General features: G+C 40.1%; 2 pseudogenes; both read right to left on the bottom strand.

Annotated features, from left to right (window-relative positions):
- Positions 1–318: 318 nt before the first annotated feature.
- Positions 319–7,598, bottom strand: LOC135653431 (CSC1-like protein At4g35870; annotated as a pseudogene).
- A 1,884-nt stretch (positions 7,599–9,482) lies between these two features.
- Positions 9,483–20,431, bottom strand: LOC135653434 (calcium-dependent protein kinase 29-like; annotated as a pseudogene).
- Positions 20,432–22,514: the final 2,083 nt, after the last annotated feature.

Here is a 22,514-nt window from a genome sequence, read left to right as displayed (position 1 = left end):
CTCAGACAAGAAGTAGCCACATGAATCCATAAATGCAATCACCGTTCCACCACAGATTTTGAACTTGTCATACAACTCCTCCTCACGACCATTAGAGTTAGGTTGAAAAGGCATCAAATTTCGAACTTTACCCTATCACAGGCCGAGCCAACAACAAAAAATACACATGGATTCTATAAGACAAATAAATAAAAGGAAGCTCATGACACACGCAAGGATATTAGGATGAGCCACACAACACAAGCATCTATACATTATCCAAGGCCTGTTGCAAAGCAGCATTGACAGCACAAAGTAGTATGGAACTCAAACTTATGATCATGATTGTTAGATATCCCAATCGATGTCAATGTTGGAGAAAACCTCATAGTCAGTTGGTCCATCCACAAAGCTACAGGCGGCCTGAATGCCTTCCAACAAAGACAGGCTGAAAACTATTGGTTCTCGAGGGGAGCATTTTGTAGAACAACACCAATCCTAGAGTAAAGATGGCCTGCAGCTTTGTGGAGTCACCACGGATTGAGAAGAAAAACAACATGGACAGATGAAACAAGACTACACAAAAATGCATAATGCATAAGACCCTGTCCATCAGTTTCCCGTCGTTACCAGCTGGGAATCCCTCAACTCTGTACACAAACAAGAAGTTATAGCTGGGAATCCCTGAACTCTGTACACAAACAAGAAGTTATACTTGTCCGCTACGTATCGGTAGCCAAAGTAGATGGCACCTACAGGAACCACGAGCTGAGCAAACAAGGAATAGATCATGGTGAGCGCAAAAATTGTGAGATTAAAAGCATAGTACCGTGCAAAGTCAAATGTCTGCTTTGGGGTGTGGAAGCTCCTGTCTATAGGATACACTGAAAGATCTTGTACTTCGGCACCATTCAAATCCAAACTATCAACTCTATCAGAAACGAGAGGCATCCGCAAATTGCTTTCTTCATTGATTTGCTCTACTGAGTAGTCCACATTTTGTTCCGGAACTAGTTGAAGCATGTCATTCTTCCGGAATTTCTTCAGAATGTTCTTTATCCAAGGCATTGGAGCCAACAAATCAAAGGATATCCCAAGAAAGGTGCTCGTGATGAGAAACGCAAGGGTGGAGAGACAGGACCTTGACAGGAATGAAGCACTCATATACTGCTCGATTTGTTTGCAATCTTCCCCATCCATGTAACACCTCCCCATTCGAAGTATCGCACTATCAAGTGATGACTCCACCATTGCACGCAAGAGATTGAGATTCACCAAGAAGAAGCAAACCATCTTTAGCAATGCAGCTCTCTGCTCCCCAGAAACAGTGAGATGGCACTCGAACTTGGAAAGATAGGACAGTGCACACGGGATGATTATGTACATGCTCACGAATATGAGGACATTAGGCAAGAACTGGAGAACGAGAGCCCCAAACCAGCTCGAGCCCTCAAGCCAAGTTAACCATGACTGAGCATGATCAACGGCCTCTGCATTAATTATCCTTGCAGCACTCTTCATTGCGCTGATGATTGCAAGAGGTGAACTGCAAAACAGAAGCATCAGGAGGAGGCAAGTGTTCACAGCGTTCTTCCGCAATCTCAATGAAAGCTTGCTCAAGCCCAAGTGGTTCCAGTAGATGTCTTCTGCCGGCGGGGCCCTCTCAACCCTCCACCGGCTCCGCTCGAGCTGGAGCTCCATCAGGGGGAAGAACTGCCCGATGGGCCTCTTCTTCCTCTCCGACCTGAAATCCCTCAAAGCCTTGTTGGCAGTGTAAACGTCTTTAAAGACCACGAATGCAATTCCGGCGCCAGGCGCCCGTCCATCCTGGTAGTCCAAAAGTTTCCTTTGCAGTACCAACCTCAAATTCTGCAGCTTTCTCAGCCTTTCTCAAATTCTGCAGCCTTCCTCATCCACAGATGCTCATCAATCTAGATGCCTTCGTCACCATCGTTCGATAGGGATCGGGCGTCCGACGAGCTTCGAGCCAAGAGATGTCGTTCTGGACATTGGTATATTGAATCTCATATTTTGATGATGAAACTAATTGATAATTATGTTTATATTTTAATCTGTGTTTTGAGTGATACAGGATGCTTCGATCATGATAAGACAATTAAAGCAGGAAAAATCATGTTATGCTGGAGGATAACATGTCAGAATATTAGACGTCGGACCGGAAAAACGGTCGACGTATCGATAGAAGGCTTCGGGCCATGGATTCGGGCATTGGGCCAAGAAGAGCGGATATTAATACAGTGTCAACTAGCCGATTGGACAATAGGCCGCAAGAGAGGACGATGCGCTAAAAAATCGGACGAAGCGTTGAGGGACCAATGAAATTCCGAACAACTTAATTAATGCTTAGTATTAATTGTTTAGATCGAAGTATGTTTTACATGTGCAGGATTAATTACGATAGTAAGGCATGAAGCAAAATGAAGTCCCTGAGTCAAGGACACAATTTCGTTGGGAGTTCGAGAGTTCGTCGGAAGTTCTGACGGAACCAACCGAGAAGTCTCGGAGCTTGCTAGAGAAGCTCATCGAAACTCGCCAAGAAGATCATCGTGAAGTCCAGAAGCTTGCCGAGAGATCGTCAGAAGATCGCCGGAAGCTCGCCGGAAGAATAGACATAGGGACTTGTTTAGCTTAGCAAATATCTTAGGATTTCGTAGTTAGCACATAATTGGGCTTGGATTTGAGCCAACCCAATTAAGGGCCAGCTAAGCCCATGTAAGGATTGTGGTGGGCCAAATAAGAGGCCCAAACAGTGTCTCAAGAAGTCTTACAATCGTGGCATAGTCTTCGAGACTATGTCAGGCAGTGGTACTGCCAGTCTGGGCGATTATACCGCCCCTAGCGAGGTGCCAAGTAGTGGTACTGCCCAGCACTGCCCCCCAGGCGATAGTACCACCAGATTGGGTGATAGTACTACCCAGGACAGTATCAGTGTCAAACTGACATTGGGCGGTGGTACCGCCCGTGCTCGGAAAACTCAGGATGGGAAAGTTTTAGGCTCCAAGTTTAAATCAACTTGAAGCCTATAAAGACCCCTCTCATCCTTGGTTAAAGAACACAAGCACAGAGTCTAAAAGCAAAGAAACATTGCTGCAATCTCTTTAGAAATTCCTTCCTCCAAGTCTAAGTATTAGAATTCTGTTTAGAGAGTAGAGTGAGTGTTTGTAAGTTTTATCTCCTAAACCCGGTAAAAGGAGAAGAGGGGTGTAAAAAGGTGATTGGTCTTCGCCTATTGAAGGAAGACCGTTAGTGAATGCCGATGGCTTCGACATAAGAGGAATCAGAGGAGTGGATGTATGTCACGATGACCGAACCATTATAAACTATCGTGTTCTCTAGTTTGCATTTTATTCTTGCTATTACCTTATTGCGAATCTCCTTAAGTGCTTATTGCCTTCAATTCATTACGTACGCTTTCAAGTTAAGTTTCCAAAATCGATTTTTCGTCAGAAACGATTTTTATCGTATGAAGGTTTTTCAAACCGACGTAGTTTTTACTGATGCACTAATTCACCCCCCCTCTTAGTGTCGACCTTGATCCTAACAATTGGTATCAGAGCCTTGTTTTCTAATTTGGTTTAACACCTAAATAGAAATTACTCTTTTTGGCTTTTAAGAGGGTCACTCTCTTATTCGTCCTCTCTTTTTTAATGGGACGGACTATACTTATTGGAAAACTCGAATGAGAGTTTTCTTGCTTTATTTGGATTTGAACTTATGGAAGATTATCAAATCCAGTTTTAAAAGGTCTTCTCATTCAATGAACTATTGGAATGATTTGGAGAAGAAGATGTTTTCTTTAAATGCTAGAGCTATGAATGCTCTATTTTGCGCTTTAGACAAAACTGAGTTTAATCGGGTTTCTACTTGCAAAATGGTTTTCGATATTTGGCGCACTCTCGAAATCACACACGAAGACACTAATAGAGTAAAAAATTTGAAGATTATTTTTTTAATATATGATTTTGAGTTGTTTTGTATGGAACTAAGAGAGACTATTGAAGACATGTACACCCGTTTTACATGTGCAGGATGCTAGTCATAGGTGCCGAGCAAGCCAATCACGTGAGTAATGACACGTGTGATTTGATACAGAATCTTTTTGCTTGTTATATTTTGACATATATCACTTTATAACTATTGCATATATATATATATATATATATATATATATATATATATATATATATATATATATATATATATATATATATATATATATATATATATATATATATATATATATATAGTGATGTCTTTGGATTTGTGCAATGAGAATCGGATCGTGATGAGATCACGAAAATGAGATCGATTCACCTTTAAACACATATCCTAAATAATCCCGGGCATAGGTTACTCGAGAGAGATATCGTAATAACCGAACAGACTGGTGTACTGTATACCCGTCCATATGATGGATGCAACGGGTCTCATAACTGCTCGTGTAGGGACATTAGGGATACAATACAGGTGCTCATTGGAGAATGAGTTCATTGATTGATCCGCTTACAGAATGCTGGATGGTTGATGATGCCTTATTGTCAGACAACGATTCCGTAGTCCTAGTGGTATATCTGGTCCTTAGACTTGAGACACCAATGATGTCCTATATAAGTGCTCCACTCTTTGATACCAGACTTATAGGTTTGGTTGTCCCAGATCTAGTACAGCTGGTCATTGTGAGTGGTAGTCGACCTTACGAGGGCTATTGAGTGTCAATAGAGGATCATCCACTCTCGGCGTCATGAGAGGAATATCTTATGTGTTCTTGCTCAAACAAACCCCTAGCCAAGGTCATTCGGGTTGAGAGAGAAAGATTTCTCTGAGAGAATCCGATTAGAGCGAGACTCGAGTAGAAACCGTATGGGTCTGACAACACCATACTCGATATACGGTCTCTGGGATATTAGATGGATGAGGGACTATAGGTACATGGTAACTAAGGACAGACAGATCCAATGGATTGGATTCCCCTGTATCGTTTGGGGACTACGGCGTAATGGCCTAGTACGTCCATAGTCGATGAGTCAAGTGAATTATTACAAAGATAATAATTCACTGAGTTAAAAGGACTTCTGATAGGTATGACTCACGGCCAGTTCGATATTGGGCCTAGAGGGTCACACACATATGGTAGGCATTGCGATGAGTAGAGGTTCGGATATGAGATATCCGACGGAGCCCTTGTCTTATTGGATATCCAATAAGCCCGTGAATTATTGGATCCCATGGACGAGATCCAATAAGAGCCCATGAGAGATTATTGGATAAAGATCCACCAATCTAAAATGCTTGGGTTATTGGATGCAGATCCAATACCCACTAGGCGAGGATCCATTAGGGTTTGATAGGGGACCTCAATAAATAGGAGGGATTCAGAGCTTCATCGGCTAGAGCCTTTGCTTGCCTCTCCTATTCTCCTTCCCCTCTGCACCTCAGAGCAGGCTTGGAGTTTTGAGGAGCGTCGTCGCAGCCCTGCTATGTAGATCACTGCTAGAGAGGAGAACGCTTGACCTCCTTCACCCTCTCATAAGGATCTGCAAGGAAACAGGGATATACGATCTCCCTAGGTAACACAATCTATTCTATACACAGTTTTTCAATTTCGCGGATTTTGCGCACCAATCTTCGCACGCCGACGAACATCTCTTTGGGAATCGAGGATTTTGTTTTCTTATTCTTCCGTTGCGCATGTGATGTCGCCCCCAAAGATTTTCCCAACACAGGATTAACTATGATAGCAAGGCATGAAGCAAAATGAAGTCCCGGAGTCAAGGACGCGATTTCGTTAGGAGTTCGAGAGTTCATTGAAAGTCCGGACATTCGTCGGAAGTTCTAATGGAACCAGTCGAGAAGTCTCGGAGCTTACTAGAGAAGCTCGTCGAAACTCACCAAGAAGATCGTCGTGAAGTCCAGAAGCTTGTCGGGAGTCCACTGGAACAGTACCGAGAGATCGTCGGAAGTTCGTCGGAAGCTTGCCGAAAGAATAGACATAGGGACTTGTTTAGCTTAGCAAATATCTTAGGATTTCATAGTTAGCATGTAATTAGGCTTAGATTTGGACCAACCCAATTAGGGGCCAACTAGGCCCATGTAAGAATTGTGTTGGGCCCAATAAGAGGCCCAAACAATGCCCTAAGAAGTCTCATCGTCGTGACACAATCTTCGAGACTGTGTCAAGCGATGGTACCGCTAGTTTGGGCAATTGTACCGCTCCTAGCAGGGTGCCAAGCGATGGTACCACCCGGTGGTACTGCCAAACTGAGTAGTGGTACCGCCCAGGACAGTGTTAGTATCAGACTGACACTGTGTGGTGGTACCGCCCAACGCAGGCAGTGGTACTGCCCATGCCCGAGAAACTCGGGATGAGAAAGTTTTAGGCTCCAAGTTTAAATTAATTTGAAGCCTATAAATACCTCTCTCATCCCTGGTTAAAGAATAGAAACACAGAGAGTCTAAAAGCAAAAAAACGCTACTACAATCTCTTTAAAAATTCCCTCTTCCAAATCTAAGTATTAGAATTCTATTTAGAGAGAAAGTGAATGCTTGTAATTGTTATCTCCTAAATCCGGTAAAAGAACAAGAGGGATATAAAACGATGGTTGATCTTCGTCTATTGAAGGAAGACCGTTAGGGGATGCGACCTCGATGGAAGAGAAATCGAATGAATAAATATATATCACGATGACTGAACCACTATAAATTGTTATATTCTCTAGTTTATATTTTATTCTTGCTATTTCCTTACTGCAAACCTCATTAAGTATTTATTGCTATTAATTCATTTCGTACGCTTTCAAGTTTTTAAAATCGATTTTTCATCGAAAATAATTTTTATCCGACAGAATTTTTACCAGTGCACTTCGAGACGAGGTACTCCAGGGTGCATATATCAAAGGGCATGACAACGCGGTAGACCTTTTCAGGATATCGATGCTGAAGGTACTCCTCGAGCGGGGCCTTGGCGGCGGTTAGGGCTTTGGGGATGCCCTGCACCATGATGGTGAAGATGGAGATGGAGCTCGAATTGGGGTCACTGGGATTGCCGTTGCCGTCGCGGAATCGGGTTATCCGGAGGTCGTCTACCATCCGAGTTATGCCGAGATGGGCGACGGCGACGACAAGGACAACGAGGAGGAGGTGGAGCCAGATGAGTGGGGAGCCAGGGCGGAGGTGGGAGATGGTGGTGCGGGCGAAGGGGTCCGCAAGGAGGACGGAGCCGGCGTAGAGATTGAGGGGCAGGGCAGCGACGAGGGCGAGGAGGACGAAGAAGCTAGCGCGCTCGATGAGGAGGAACTGGGCGGCGTCAGCGCCGCAGCGTAGGGCGATCTGGGCGGGGGTGGCGTGGTAGACGGCGAGGAGCTTAGCGGCAAGGGCGGATGGGCCGGGGAAGCGGTGGTGGTCGGACTGGAGCTTGACGAGGATGAAAAGGAGGAGGCAGGAGGCGGCGCCGGCGGCGGAGATGTTGAGGAGGTACTGGATGTTGCCGTACCACGCGGCGGCGGGGTAGTCAGGGTCCGCAGAAGGCGCGGCCGCGCCGGCCATGGACGGAGCGATCGAGAGCGCGCTCATGGGTCTTTCTCCCTCATAGGGGGATGAGAGAAACCCCAACCCTGATCGAGAGAGACCCGACTATGAATCGTCTCCGTTGGGCTTATTTTAGAATAACCAGAAAATTATAGCGTCAGCCTCTAAACTAAACTCCACCGTCCGATATCCTCCACAAATATCGGATGATATGTCAATCTAATATAAAACGCTCATGAAATCCCAAGTTTCATTAAATCTTAAGGATACAAATTATTATGGGAGGGAGAAGAAGATTAGCGGCCACGGCGAGGCCACTCGAGGCGGTCGTAATGTATTTGTTTTAATGCGGAAAAGAAAAACCAACAAATGCAGAAAACAAAAAGGGAAAAAAATTGGGCTCCAAAGGATCCGTCTGCTTGCATGCTCCCATTTGTCCAAGAATAATGCCTTGTGGTGTTGCCCTCTTCATGAAACTTCATGGTGGTGTTGCCCTTTTCATGAAACTTCATGACCTTATCGATAAGATAAACCTCTTCGGTTGTAAAGCCACTCTGTGGAGCCAACCCATCCATCGTAAACAATTGGTTAGAGAAATGTTTATCCTGTGCTAGCCAAGTCAGCGTGAGAAGGTTAGGGCCCGATCAATAACAGACACATCGATAAAGAAAGGAGATATTATTTAGCTTACGGTTGCACAGCCTCGGAGGATAGGCAATATCTCACTACCACTTACTGAAGCCCTTTTTTCTAAGGCAAACTTAAGAAGAGGGTATACAGAAAAATTAGGTCATCATACTCGAAGAAAGACGAAAGCTTGTCCATTTCAACAAAACATCCCCTCTACATAGTGCACGAGAGCCAGATGAGGGGGTAACTATGAATGCAAGTCAAATGGGGGTAACTTCCTCACCATTTCTCCAATCTGTAACTTCTGAAATGAAGGTGAGTCCATTGTCACTGGCCAAACCAATCTCTCTCGGACTAATTGCAGTGCATGCTAAGGTTATCAACAGAAGAAACCCTTCTCACCAGTTGCATCCACATTGTCTTGAGTAGCAATCTCGACCTTTGGAAAGTCCCAATTGCATCTATAGGCAATCCTCTGTTGCCTCCGGTCTCAAAGAGATCATGACTCTCCATGGAGGGCAAGCTAAGAGCACTCATCTGCACTTGGGGTATATTTATCTTATAAAGCCATAGTGCATGTGGAGCTGCTTTCCTCTGTGAAAGAGATACCTGACTCTTAACACTCTGCAGAGCTGGGCCAACCTTGGTTAGACCATATGACATACATCATCATCAACTCCACGGCAAAGAAAAAGAAGAAAAGAAACCTTTGAACTTTGTTGATTAGGTTAGAGAAGGTAGTCTGTCGTCATTCACAGTTTTTCTTTTTCTTTGTTGTGCTACACATCGAGAAGCACCAACTTGGAGATTAGTCACATAGAGAAGCTTGGTCTGGCATAAATATTGATGTTGCCAAGTTAATGTAAAGCTTGGAAGGAAACCATCAGTAGTTGACTCAAACGTGTGGAACGACTCTAGCATTTGGTCTGCAACAGAGTAGAGATGACAAAAACAGGAGTATTCATCAACTTCAGTGATGGGGTAACGTATAGCAAGCTTTGTCAGGGGTATGACTGCTACCAAGCTTACTGAAGGCTTGAAAGAAAACCATCTTTAGTAACTCTAATATGAGGAAATATAACAAGGGCATGGATCTTAAACAGGAAGGTGGTGACATGAATCTTCTACCAAACCTTGAAGGATCATCTTAGTGAACACAGATTAGATACATTGCATCAAGCGTTGACATGATATGCAACTGTTAGGAAAAGAAATGGGTGCAGGAAAGTGGTTGGTAGCATTGAAAGAGGAAAGGGATGGAAGTAAAAGAAGGTAAGACATAATTCATGATTTAGAAGCTCTAATTTCAATGGAAGACAGCACTACAATTGATACGCTATAATTCTTCCAATCATAATTGGTCTTACACAAGAAATCAACATCCTGGATTCATTTCTGAAATTTACACATATCTGAAACATCAGTATTTGCTTAGCGGATACATACACAATGCTTTATTGATCATTCAGAGCCTCTCACTTTATTTTGGGATGGATTTTATTTGTATTTTCGAAGGAAAACAAGTTGCTTGTCTCCTGCTTTCTCCAGAATTATGTGTGGCCTTTTCTCATCATTGCTACAAATTCTTCATAATTGATTCTACCATCCTGTGAAGAAGTAACATATATTTTTGCTCTTGTAAGGGCTCAGGTATACATGCAGGTAGGTAGTAATGCACAAGAGGGAGACAATCACTTACTTTATCAGTATCAACATCATCAAGTACTTCATTGATGGTTGCTTCATCACCCATTCCATATTGTGACATGGCATGTTTCAGTTCGTCTCTTGTAATATACCTGGTGAAGAATTCAAGAAAGCAGATATCAAACAATTAGATCCATTGTTACAACCTCGATTGATAAACATCTGTTTTGTTTGGTGCTATTTTGCAAAGAATAAATGTTTGGTGATTGTGCTGCAGTCAGGAACTGAGTTCTTACCCGCTATGATCCTTGTCAAAGTGTTCGAAGGCCTTCAACAAATGCTCTTCTTTCTCTAGTTTATGGCGATGCATCGTAGCAGCCATGAATTCAATGTAGTCTATAGTCCCATTCTTGTCTACATCTGCCTGTGACAGAAAACGAGCGTTTCAGACTGTTCTTTGGTGCAGGTGATAGGAAAAGGAGATTGCATTGCAGTCTTACTGCGTCCATGAGTTGCTTGATCTCATCTTCGGTCAGCTTCGATCCCAGCCTTCTCAATCCAGTCTTCAATTCTTCAAGTGTAATTGTGCCACTCCGATCGGTGTCTATGTTATTAAACGTATGTTGTAATCCCTTTAAATCCTCTTCTGAAAGAGTCTCTGCGATTACCTTGATCACTCAAGAAGGCATCTTAGGTCAAAACTACAGCAGTTAATATAGAGAAAAACCTGTATAAATTTTCCAAAAGCACTACCTTCAGCGCAAGTTTCTTTAGCTTGTTCATAGCCCTGAATTGCTTCATTCTGGTAAGAACTGCACTGTCAATAGGCTTATCTGATGCTTCACCACCTTCTCTCAACCATGGGTCCTCTGCTTTATCCAAACAAATCCAAGTTACGATGAATGTAATCAGTATAATGAACCAGTCAAGCCAACAGATTACAAACAGAAGAAATTAAGCTTCATCTTTGTATTGTCAATGTAATGATATGAGATTCTAACCAAGGGCCTGAGCAGCAGTAATTCTCTGCTTGGGGTCTTTTGTCAACATCTTTCTGATGAGGTCCTTTGCACCACGGGATATTGTTGGCCATGGTTGACTTTCGAAATCAATGTACCCTTGTGATATTGCATCAAATATACCTTTCTCCGTTTCTGCATGGATTTTTCCCGCTTAGATTCATCAGTAACAATTGTTAAAAGCAAATAATGGTTAAGTGGATCACATCAGAAGTAATTGTGGTAGATACCTGCCCAGAACGGTGGCACACCACTGAGGAGAATATACAGTATGACCCCAGCACTCCATACATCAATCTCCTTCCCATAGTTTTTCAGTAACACCTCTGGAGCAATATAATATGCACTTCCTACCACATCTTTGTAGACTTTACCTGGACACACATTTTAAATGGCTTAGAATTTAGCAGAATGTTGCAGCTGCATTATGTGTGATGTGCTTTCTCTAACATATCTTTGATTTAAGTGGAGCTCATGTAAGGGGTATTGTCCTATTGCTTGCCACAGTTGTATCTCAGGAAAACATAGGGTGAACCAGAACCGAAGGAGAGGTAAAGCGGACTTCAATCTCAAGGATGTTGGCTAAATAGATCTTTTAGTTTGTGAAAATTTATGACATAGTAGTTGATATAAGGATCATCTTTGTGGAAATCAGTAGCACAGGGAATAGATTGAGTTCGTGCTAGATTATGGAGAAGTAAGCAAGCAAGTTGATGCCCAGCAATCGTCATCGCTCAGTGGCATTTTTTTTTCTTTTTATGGTAAAGATAGAGCGGACCTTCTTCGATGAAGACGGAGAGTCCGAAGTCTGTAGCCTTGAGCTCAGCATTTTCGTCCTTGCTCACCAGCAAGAAGTTCTCCGGCTTCAAGTCCCGGTGCATCACGCCCATGAAGTGGCACACATTCACCACGTTGACGATGTCCCTGCACACAGCGGCCGCCTGCTTCTCCGAGTAGCTTCCCTTGGCGGTGATCCGATCGAAGAGCTCCCCGCCGGAGCACAGCTCCATCACGAGGTGCACGCTGTCCTTGTCCTCGTATGCGCCCTTGAACTCCACGATGTTGGGCTGGCCGGTGAGGTGCTGCAGGATCAGCACCTCCCTGCGCATGTCCTCCATGTCACGCTTGGTCACAAGCTTGCGTTTCGACACCGACTTGCAAGCGTACTTCCGGCCTGTCGACTTTTCCGTGCACAGGTAGGTGACCCCGAATTGGCCGCGGCCAAGCTCCTTGTCGAGCGCATAAAGGGATGTCACGTCGACCATGGGATTCCCCAGAACCGGTCCGATCTTGGCTGAGGAAGGTGCTCTGCCGACGGAGGATAGTGCTTGTTTGGGCTTCGAAGGATCACTCTTGGGAAGGGAGGCAGCGGGTGGAGGCGGAGGCGGAGGCGGAGGTCGAGGCTTGACAGGGCCGGAGGTGATGGGAATTTCGTAGGTTCTGTTGAAGCAATTCCCCATTGGCGCTCGGGATTCGTCTTCCTCTGCGACTCTCGTCTTCTTGTTTCGGCTGCTTGGTGATTTCTAACGGGTTTTAAATAGACTTTACGAGGAGGAGGAGGAGGAGGTCGGTTCTGCTACCTTTCTTCTTCCTCCACCTCTGGTTCTACTTTCCTTTTCCCCCTTCTTTTCTTTATGCTCCTTGAGCTGTCTGTCGATCTCGACGCGGGAAAGAAGATTCAAAGTATGCTGCCGGATAACGCAAAGGAATCGATATTCTCAGGAGACTTCGAGGAAGAGGGAGATATAGATCAGTGAGCTTGGCAAGACGTTGCTTCTTAATTGTCATTTGGCGTGAAGGATGTGACATTGTTCCCGCCACACCCTAAATAAGCTCTATGTTACATTCTATAATTATACTTTTGTTATATTGAGATCTTTAAGTGAGATATTTAAATCTATTGTTCTAATAAATTTTTTTCTTTTTTAAATTTTTAATTCTGATGTTTAGGATTTCGATATAACTTTTGAAGACATACAATCGAAATACTAAAAATAATTAATTATAAAAGATAATATTTTCTTTATTTTTTATGTTAAAATATTATCATAAATCTTAATAGCTTAAAGAGTCTAATATATAATAAACTCTGAGGCACCTTCGCTTGTCAATCGAATTAATAAACTAAATCCAAGTGTATTAAAAAAAATAAAAATTACAATAATCGTTAGAAAATATCGCTCTCAGAAAGAATCATCTATTGGCCGGTGGACAAGACCTCAAGGAATGATTGACGTCAGGAGATTCTTTAAAGTTGTTGGATCAGATCAAGATCAACACAACGAAAGCAATCTCATTTTGATATCTTTTTCTTTGTGCGATTTTGGTGACAAGCGTAACTCATCCCTTATTTATCATTCGGAAAGAACATTATATTTCTCTTCTGACAGGATATGAGTTCATGATCAGCTGGTAAGCGTGCAAGAAAACGAAGTAGATAGTGATAGCTTACCTCTAAATGGATGGGAATCCTGCACAACTCAAAACAAGTTTCTTTCATGTCCCCTTCGCCTATTGTACCAAATTGCCTTTTGATTTGAAATCCATGGTTCATAAGATAAAGGAGAAAACGATAATTGTATATGGTTAAAAAGTAATTCATAATTCATTTCTCATGCTTAACTTACAGTGAAAAATCTACAACATAGCCTTCTTCATTGTCCTGCTCTACAGAGTCCACCACATTTTGCTAGCAAAGTGCCCACTACTCGGTAGTAAATTATAGTGTCGAACTTTACTACAGACATCACTACTAGAAAACTAACCTTCGCAAGCAACGATCATTGCCCGTGTGTTGTTTCTGCAATTGCGCAGCTAGAGGCCTCATCTACTGGAGCAAGCACATCTACGGCAAATCAACAAACACCTGGTGTGCTGACATGAGACGAGTAAAGAAGATGAATTTTCCAAAATTAAGATGACATCTAGCAATAGACATTTAAAATTAACATGGTTGAACACATGCATGAGAAAACAACTCTTAAATCAGTTTTATGTTGTTTGAGTCGGATGCTTACTGAGAATCAATCAGGAACCTTCGGCTCTTGTCCTAAGGTGATTCCAGTCCACACCATTCATATTTGTCTCTAACTATATCGAAATATATAAAATTATATTCAGGGTATTTTTGATAAGATCATTTTTTATGCTTAAGTTAAAAAAGGGGTTTGAAAGATTCAACTTAAGTTTTAGAGAGAAAAAGATTCACATTTGCAGTAGGTGTTGATTATAAAGAAGGTAGTATGTTTCTTTTGGACTTAAATATGGTCGTCGTGTCGATCACAACATTGAGGTTTTGATCACATGTTATCAATGTGTTGGTCATGTGATATTGAGGTGTGCCATGAGATGTTAAAGTGCTGGTCATGTGTCGATCACAACATTGAGGTTTTGATCACATGTTATCAATGTGTTGGTCATGTGATATTGAGGTGTGCCATGAGATGTTAAAGTGCTGGTCATGTAATGTTGAGATATCGTTCATATAGCAATGAAGTATTAGAATACACTTACGACTGGCATCAAAGCTTATCATCAATTACGCTCCGAGTCAATTTGGCTATGTCCAATGTTAAAATGCATTGTGGGTTAATTTAGTTGTGCATATTATTAGAATGCAATTTGGATTGATTCGTCCAAATACACTTTAACTTTAGCTATGCACGTTGTACGAATGCACCTTGGGTCCATTCAACCATATGTATTGGGTTTAGTTAATTATCTACTTTTCTTATTTGATGAATTAATGGATTCCTTATAAGCTTATCGAGCAAGATTCAAAAGATCACTTTAGAAAAGTAGAAAAAAAAATATTTTTGATTAAGGAAGAGTCTTTTATTTCAAAAGAAAAAAAAAATAAAAAAATCAATAGAAACAAAATGTGACATAAGAGGATTTGATAGAAAAAATGGAAGAGGAAGAGGATATTTTGTGAGGCATGATGAACAAAAATAATTAAATTATAATAAAAAAATTAAAGAGTAGTATTCAATGCCATTGTAAAAAGTTTGGCCACGTCAGGATAGCTAGTTAGAAAAGAGAAAAGTAAAATAAAGAAAGTAGTATATTGTTAATAGCAGATGTTCCAATTATATATCAAACATAAGATTAGATATCTTTAAGTTAGATTTAGAGATAGACAAATAAATCTAATTGGAAGGGAAACAAATAATTGAAGTGAAGATAAGTGTAAAATACCTTGATAATTTTTTTTTTCTATTTCTAGTTTATCATATAACTTGTTGGCTATTGGATAATTAATAAACGATAGATATTTAATCATATTTGACGATGATTCATATACTATTAAAGATAAAAAAATCTAGTTTGATTACATTAAATATTTGCATGACTCAAAATAAAATGTTTGCATTTAATGTTTTGAAAAGCATACTCTTATTACAACTCAAAGAAATGAGTCTAATTTATGATATTTAAGATATGAATATATTAGCATTAAAGATTTAAGGTTTTACGTCAAAAAATAAATGATTTTAAGATATGGATGTATTTATAACAAACAAAGTAAGAAATCATTTCCCATTGAAAAAGCAAAAAGAGTATCTAGTTCCTTTGAATTAATTCATGTTGATTTATAAGGATCAATGAATATAAAATCACTTGGTAGAATTCAATATTATTTATTATTTATTAATGATTATAGCCGCATGAGTTGGGTTTTTTTTTAGAACTGATACTTGAAATATTTAATAATTTAAAAAAATCAAAACACTTATGGAAAGGCAAAATGGTAAATGCATAATGACAATTTAAATAGAAAAAAGTGATGAATTTATATTTAATAAGTTTAATTATTTTTATGAAAAAAATTATACTTATAGAGAATTAATAACAAAATAGTATAGTTGAACGTAAGAATCGGAGTGTCATTCAAATATCAAGAAGTTTATTTAAGAGAAAACATCTTCCAAATTAGTTTTTGGTAGAAACATATGCAAATAGTTTATTTATTGAATATTTCATCAACAAGAACTATTATAAATCAAACTCTTTTTGAAGCTAGATATGGTATAAAGCCAAGTATAAGTTATTTAAGAATATTTAGTTGTATTGTTGATGTTTTGGTAAATTCATAAAACTATCATAAACTTGATAAAAAATCTAAAAAATACATCTTAATTAGTTATTACTTATAATTCAAAGTATATCAATTATATAATCCTATTAGTGGTAAAATTATTATTAATAGAAATATTATGTTTGATGAAATAGTAAGTTAAAATTTGGAGAACAATAAATGTGAAAAATAAATTCATATTGTAATAAAACTAGACACTTCACATAATCAAATAATATATCTTATTCTAAAAAGTTCTACAAGTTAATTGACTTGCCGAAAGAAAATAATAATAAATAACGGTTCAAATTTATTAGATGATTTCTTGGATCAAACCCCTTCAAGAAGTTTTACAAGTTTTACATAAGCAATTGAAAAAGATGAATGATAATAAATAAAAAAAAAATCAAGTCAATTAAGAGGAATGAAACCTATAAGTTAATTGACTTGCCGAAAGAAAAACAAATTATTGGATTGAAATGAATGTTCAAAATAAATTATAATATAAATGGAAGTATTAAAAGCACGGCTCGACTTATAACAAAAGGATATTCATAGCAACAAGAAACTTTAGACAATAGAAATAGTACCTCAGCAACATTTTTCATCTTGGATCAAAAGCTATATCTTAGAGTTTAAAGAAGTAAATAATAATTACACTATTAGAATATGTTGTCAAATAATAATGTTACGGAGATAGTTCCTATACCCTTGTCACCTGTTGCATCCACATTGTCTTGAGGAGCAATCTCGACCTTTGAAATGTCCCAATTGCATCTATAGGCAATCCTCTGTTGCCTCCGGTCTCAAAGAGATCATGACTCTCCATGGAGGGCAATCTAAGAGCACTCATCTGCACTTGGGGTATATTTATCTTATAAAGCCATAGTGCATGTTGAGCTGCTTTCCTCTGTGAAAGAGATACCTGACTCTTAACACTCTGCAGAGCTGGGCCAACCTTGGTTAGACCATATGACATACATCATCATCATCAACTCCAAGGCAAAGAAAAAGAAGAAAAGAAACCTTTGAACTTTGTTGATTAGGTTAGAGAACTTTGTCGTCATTCACCAACTTGGAGATTAGTCACATAGAGAAGCTTGGTCTGGCATAAATATTGATGTTGCCAAGTTAATGTAAAGCTTGAAAGGAAACCATCAGTAGTTGACTCAAACGTGTGGAACGACTCTAGCATTTGGTCTACAACAGAGTAGAGATGACAAAAACAGGAGTATTCATCAACTTCAGTGATGGGGTAACGTGTAGCAAGCTTTGCCAGGGGTATGACTGCTACCAAGCTTACTGAAGGCTTGAAAGAAAACCATCTTCAGTAACTCTAATATGAGGAAATATAACAAGGGCATGGATCTTAAACAGGAAGGTGGTGACATGAATCTTCTACCAAACCTTGAAGGATCATCTTAGTGAACACAGATTAGATACATTGCATCAAGCGTTGACATGATATGCAACTGTTAGGAAAAGAAATGGGTGAAGGAATGTGGTTGGTAGCATTGAAAGAGGAAAGGGATGGAAGTAAAAGAAGGTAAGACATAATTCATGATTTAGAAGCTCTAATTTCAATGGAAGACAGCACTACAATTGATACGCTATAATTCTTCCAATCATAATTGGTCTTACACAAGAAATCAGCATCCTGGATTCATTTCTGAAATTTACACATATCTGAAACATCAGTATTTGCTTAGCGGATACATACACAATGCTTTATTGATCATTCAGAGCCTCTCACTTTATTTTGGGATGGATTTTATTTGTATTTTCGAAGGAAAACAAGTTGCTTGTCTCCTGCTTTCTCCAGAATTATGTGTGGCCTTTTCTCATCATTGCTACAAATTCTTCATAATTGATTCTACCATCCTGTGAAGAAGTAACATATATTTTTGCTCTTGTAAGGGCTCAGGTATACATTCAGGTAGGTAGTAATGCACAAGAGGGAGACAATCACTTACTTTATCAGTATCAACATCATCAAGTACTTCATTGATGGTTGCTTCATCACCCATTCCATATTGTGACATGGCATGTTTCAGTTCGTCTCTTGTAATATACCTGGTGAAGAATTCAAGAAAGCAGATATCAAACAATTAGATCCATTGTTACAACCTCGATTGATGAACGTCTGTTTTGTTGGGTGCCATTTTTCAAAGAAAAAATGTTTGGTGATTGTGCTGCAGTCAGGAACTGAGTTCTTACCCGCTATGATCCTTGTCAAAGTATTCGAAGGCCTTCAACAAATGCTCTTCTTTCTCTAGTTTATGGCGATGCATCGTTGCAGTGATGAATTCAATGTAGTCTATAGTCCCATTCTTGTCTACATCTACCTGTGACAGAAAACGAGCGTTTCAGACTGTTCTTTGGTGCAGGTGATAGGAAAAGGAGATTGCATTGCAGTCTTACTGCGTCCATGAGTTGCTTGATCTCATCTTCGGTCAGCTTCGATCCCAGCCTTCTCAATCCAGTCTTCAATTCTTCAAGTGTAATCGTGCCACTCTGATCGGTGTCTATGTTATTAAACGTATGTTGTAATCCCTTTAAATCCTCTTCTGAAAGATTCTTTGCGATTATCTTGATCACTCAAGAAGGCATCTTAGGTCAAAACTACAGCAGTTAATATAGAGAAAAACCTGTATAAATATTCCAAAAGTACTACCTTCAGCGCAAGTTTCTTTAGCTTGTTCATAGCCCTGAATTGCTTCATTCTGGTAAGAACTGCACTGCCAATAGGCTTATCTGATGCTTCACCACCTTCTCTCAGCCATGGGTCCTCTGCTTTATCCAAACAGATTACAAACAGAAGAAATTAAGCTTCATCTTTGTATTGTCAATGCAATGATATGAGATTCTAACCAAGGGCCTGAGCAGCAGTAATTCTCCGCTTGGGGTCTTTTGTCAACATCTTTCTGATGAGGTTCTTTGCACCACGGGATATTTTTGGCCATGGTTGACTTTCGAAATCAATGTACCCTTGTAATATTGCATCAAATATACCTTTCTCCGTTTCTGCATGGATTTTTCCCGCTTAGATTCATCAGTAACAATTGTCAAAAGCAAATAATGGTTAAGTGGATCACATCAGAAGTAACTGTGGTAGATACCTGCCCAGAACGGTGGCACACCACTGAGGAGAATATACAGTATGACCCCAGCACTCCATACATCAATCTCCTTTCCATAGTTTTTCAGTAACACCTCTGGAGCAATATAATATGCACTTCCTACCACATCTTTGTAGACTTTACCTGGACACACATTTTAAATGGCTTAGAATTTAGCAGAATGTTGCAGCTGCATTATGTGTGATGTGCTTTCTCTAACATATCTTTGATTTAAGTGGAGCTCATGTAAGGGGTGTTGTCCTATTGCTTGCCACAGTTGTATCTCAGGAAAACATAGGGTGAACCAGAACCTAAGGAGAGGTAAAGCGGACTTCAATCTCAAGGATGTTGGCTAAATAGATCTTTTAGTTTGTGAAAATTTATGACGTAGTAGTTGATATAAGGATCATCTTTGTGGAAATCAGTAGCACAGGGAATAGATTGAGTTCGTGCTAGATTATGGAGAAGTAAGCAAGCAAGTTGATGCCCAGCAATCGTCATCGCTCAGTAGCATTTTTTTCTTTTTATGGTATAGATAGAGCAGACCTTCTTCGATGAAGACGGAGAGTCCGAAGTCTGTAGCCTTTAGCTCAGCATTTTCGTCCTTGCTCACCAGCAAGAAGTTATCCGGCTTCAAATCCCGGTGCATCACGCCCATGAAGTGGCACACATTCACCACGTTGACGATGTCCCTGCACACAGCGGCCGCCTGCTTCTCCGAGTAGCTTCCCTTGGCGGTCATCCGATCGAAGAGCTCCCCGCCGGAGCACAGCTCCATCACGAGGTGCACGCTGTACTTGTCCTCGTATGCGCCCTTGAACTCCACGATGTTGGGCTGGCCGGTGAGGTGTTGCAGGATCAGCACCTCCCTGCGCATGCCCTCCATGTCACGCTTGGTCACAAGCTTGCGTTTCGACACCGACTTGCAAGCGTACTTCCGGCCTGTCGACTTTTCCATGCACAGGTAGGTGACCCCGAATTGGCCGCGGCCAAGCTCCTTGTCGAGCGCATAAAGGGATCTCACGTCGACCATGGGATTCCCCAGAACCGGTCCGATCTTGGCTGAGGAAGGTGCTCTGCCGACGGAGGATAGTGCTTGTTTGGGCTTCGAAGGATCACTCTTTGGAAGGGAGGCAGCGGGTGGAGGCGGAGGTCGAGGCTTGACAGGGATTCGTCTTCCTCTGCGATTCCCCATTGGCGCTCGGGATTCGTCTTCCTCTGCGACTCTCGTCTTCTTGTTTCGGCTGCTGGGTGATTTCTAATGGGTTTTAAATAGACTTTACGAGGAGGAGGAGGAGGAGGTCGGTTCTGCTACCTTTCTTCTTCCTCCACCTCTGGTTCTACTTTCCTTTTCCCCCTTCTTTTCTCGATGCTCCTTGAGCTGTCTGTCGATCTCGACGCGGGAAAGAAGATTCAAAGTTTGCTGCCGGATAACGCAAAGGAATGGATATTCTCAGGAGACTTCGAGGAAGAGGGAGATATAGATCAGTGAGCTTGGCAAGACGTTGCTTCTTAATTGTCATTTGGCGTGAAGGATGTGACATTGTTCCCGCCGCACCCTAAATAAGCTCTATATTACATTCTATAATTATACTTTTATTATACTGAGATCTGAGATATTTAAATCTATTGTTCTAATAAATTTTTTTCTTTTAAAATTTTTAACTGGCATCTTAATGTTTCACTTTCATAAATTCAAGATTTCGATATTACTTTTGAAAACATAGAATCGAAATACTAAAAATAATTAATTATAAAAGATAATATTTTTTTATTTTTTTATGTTAAAATATTATCATAAATCTTAATAGCTTAAAGAGTCTAATATATAATAAACTCTGAGGCACCTTCGCATGTCAATCGAATTAATAAACTAAATCCAAGTGTATTAAAAAAATAAAAAAATACAATAATCGTTAGAAAATATCGCTCTCAGAAAGAATCATCTATTGGCCGGTGGACAAGACCTCAAGGAATGATTGACGTCAGGAGATTCTTTAAAGTTGTGGATCAGATCAAGATCAACACAGCAAAAGCAATCTCATTTTGATATCTTTTCCTTTGTGCAATTGTGGTGACAAGCGTAACTCATCCCTTATTTATCATTCGGAAAGAACATTATATTTCTCTTCTGACAGGATATGAGGTCATGATCAGCTGGTAAGCATGCAAGGAAATGAAGTAGAGAGTGATAGCTTACCTCTAAATGGATGGGAATCCTGCACAACTCAAAACCAGTTTCTTTCATGTCCCCTTCGCCTATTGTACCAAATTGCCATTTGATTTGAAATCCATGGTTCATAAGATAAAGTGTATTTAGCTCTGCTAGGCAGATAATCATCATCTCTAAACATTCTAGTTGGGAATTTCCGTCGAGAAATGATAATTGTATATGGTTAAAAAGTAATTCATAATTCATTCTCATGCTTAAGTTCAGTTGTACAAATCCACCATATTTTATGTTGAAGATTTAAGAATATTATTCTCAATCAAAGTACAAAGCTAGATTGGTTGCGAAAGACTTTGATCAAAAGAAAGGTATTTACTTTGAAGATATATTTTCTCCTATTGTTAAAATATCTTCTATTCGTGTTGCTATTAGTATTGCTGTTAGTCAGGACTTTGAGGTTGAGTAGTTAGATATAAAGATAGCTTTCCTTCATGGTGATTTGGAGGAGAAAATTTATATGGAGCAACATGAAGGCTTCAAAGTCAAAGGTAAAGCAAACTTTATCTGCAAATTAAAGAAGAGCTTGTATAGGCTAAAGCAAGCTTCAGTAAAAAAAGTTTAATTCATTTATAATAGAAAATGGATACAAAAGAACGACTTCAGATCAGTGTACATCAAATGATTTGATGAGAATTTTATTATTCTCTTACTTTATGTTGATGACATGGTTATTCTTGAGAAAGATATGTCTAAAATTGATAGGTTGAAGAAGGAATTAAGTGAGTCTTTTACAATGAAGAACATGGGGCCAGTAAAATAAATACTATGCATGCAGATTTCCTGTGACAGAAAAACTAAGATGATTTGGTTGTCACAAGAGAAATATATCGAGAAGGTATTGGAAAGGTTCAGTATGAGCAATGCAAAACCAGTTGGTTCTCCTATTGCAGATCACTTTAAGTTGTGTTCAGAACAGAGTCCATCAAGTGATAAGGAGAAGGAGAAAATGCAAAAGGTTCCTTGTGCTTTAGCAGTTGAAAATTTAATGTATGTAATAGTATGTACGAGGCTAGATATCACATATGCAGTTAGTGTTACTAGCAGATTTCTTGCAAATCCAAGCAAAAAACACTGGGCAGTAGTGAAGTGGATTTTGAGGTATCTCAGAGGGAGCTTTAAAGATTTGTTTAAGCTTTAGAGGTGGATCACTTGTGTTGACAGATTACACAAATGCAGATATGACAAGAGATATAGATACGAGAAAGTCCACTTCAGGTTACTTACTTTTGCAGGTGGAGTTATGTCATGACAATCTAGGTTGCAAAGGT

The sequence above is a fragment of the Musa acuminata genome, chromosome BXJ1-4 (assembly GCF_036884655.1).
Source record: "Musa acuminata AAA Group cultivar baxijiao chromosome BXJ1-4, Cavendish_Baxijiao_AAA, whole genome shotgun sequence".
Taxonomy (NCBI): domain Eukaryota; kingdom Viridiplantae; phylum Streptophyta; class Magnoliopsida; order Zingiberales; family Musaceae; genus Musa; species Musa acuminata.
This window is presented reverse-complemented; position numbering and strand designations above follow the sequence as displayed.